The following is a 1,637-nucleotide window of genomic DNA, read 5'->3' on the forward strand; positions in this document are numbered from 1 at the left end:
TTGTACGGTTATCCTTCTCAATACTAACAGGCTTCTCTTCAACTTCTTCTTTAATGTCCACTGAATGCAGCTCACTGTCCTCCTCCTTAATGTTCAGACTTTCCTGTTTAGGGTAGATGGACTCACACTCACAGTCCTCCTCCTTAATATTTACATTTAAATCCATGATATTCGTGTCCACATCATAGCTATCCTGTTTCACATCCATTGAGATATTATAGCATACAGCAGCCTTTTCTTTTTCTCTGTAGAAAGAACAGGAATTTATTTCATTTAAACTGCATCACTTAGGTCTAAAGACTCTTGAATGTCATTTTACAACACCCTCTCAGTTAAGGTTTATGTAAAGTTTGACAGTTCATAGCTTGCTGACAGTAACTCATTGCTCTTTATTTCAAATTATCAGATGTGAAACAATCTTAAGAGTGGAGTGAAGGTCCAACAGGCAGAAACAAGAAGACCAATCCGCTGTAGGTAACCCTAAGAGGAGGAGCCAGACAAGTAACAACCAATGACCAACCTTCATGAATATTCTAATCAAAGAGGATCTTGATAAGAGGAGAGAGGTCAGGTGGTATGAAGGGATGTAAAGCAAAGTGAGATTTGTCAGAGTATCTTTACAATATGGGGAAAATAAACAGCAACAGGACACACGTGAAAGCTGCACATGTACTGTAAAGTTATTAGCCTGAGTTGTTTAAATTCACACTACCGGAGCTGTGAGGCCCTAACACAGACTTCACATTGTTAATATCTTCTTTAATACTCTTAACAGGCATTAACAGGCCAGTTGTACTTTAACACAGAAATGTATGCAATTTTCTTCCCAATCAATGTATGGAAATGCTGTTTAAATTGGATTAAGCAGTTTGTATAAACAGTATAGTGGCTTCATAAAGTATTCAGAGCCTTTCACTTTCTGCATACTTTACTGTGTTGCAGGTTTCATTTTAAATGGACACATTTGACATTTTTGCCAACTTTCTTATTTGCAATGGTGATGGACAGGTTGACAGATGAGATTAGACAGGAGTCTCCGTGGACTATGATGTTTGCTGATGATATTGTGATCTGTAGCGATAGTAGGGAGCAGGTCGATGAGACCCTGAGAGTTGGAGGTTTGCTCTGGAGAGGAGAGGAATGAAGGTCAGTAGGAACAAAACAGAATACATGTGTTGTGGTGGGTGGCCAGCTAAATATTCCGGCCCTCACCCCCAAGCCTCCAGGTGGAGCTCTCCCGACAGCATGGACGTTCCCCGAATTCCAGCAGGGCCTCATGGACTTTGTAGTTTATATGTACAGCCCAGCTGGATACCATGGGGACCACCAGGAGTCGCTGTGGGGAGGCTGCCGGACTCTTACTTGCCCTATAACCCGGAGGTGCGTCATGATCACATGACAAGAGGAAACAACGTGCTTCCGGGTTGAAGAAAGGAGCTTTTTATCCGACCCAGAAGTGTTCCTAGTCACGTGGACAGAGAGGGCGAAACGCTTCCGGGTCAGGGACTATATAAAGGACTCTGGGAAACCAGTACACTGAGCTGAGCTGGGAGGATGGGTGGCGAAGTGTCTGGGAGTGTGGAGGATTGATTATTGTATTGATTAGTGTGTTTATTGATTTATGAGTATTGTGGAGT

The sequence above is a fragment of the Erpetoichthys calabaricus genome, chromosome 1 (genome assembly GCF_900747795.2).
Source record: "Erpetoichthys calabaricus chromosome 1, fErpCal1.3, whole genome shotgun sequence".
Classification (NCBI taxonomy): domain Eukaryota; kingdom Metazoa; phylum Chordata; class Cladistia; order Polypteriformes; family Polypteridae; genus Erpetoichthys; species Erpetoichthys calabaricus.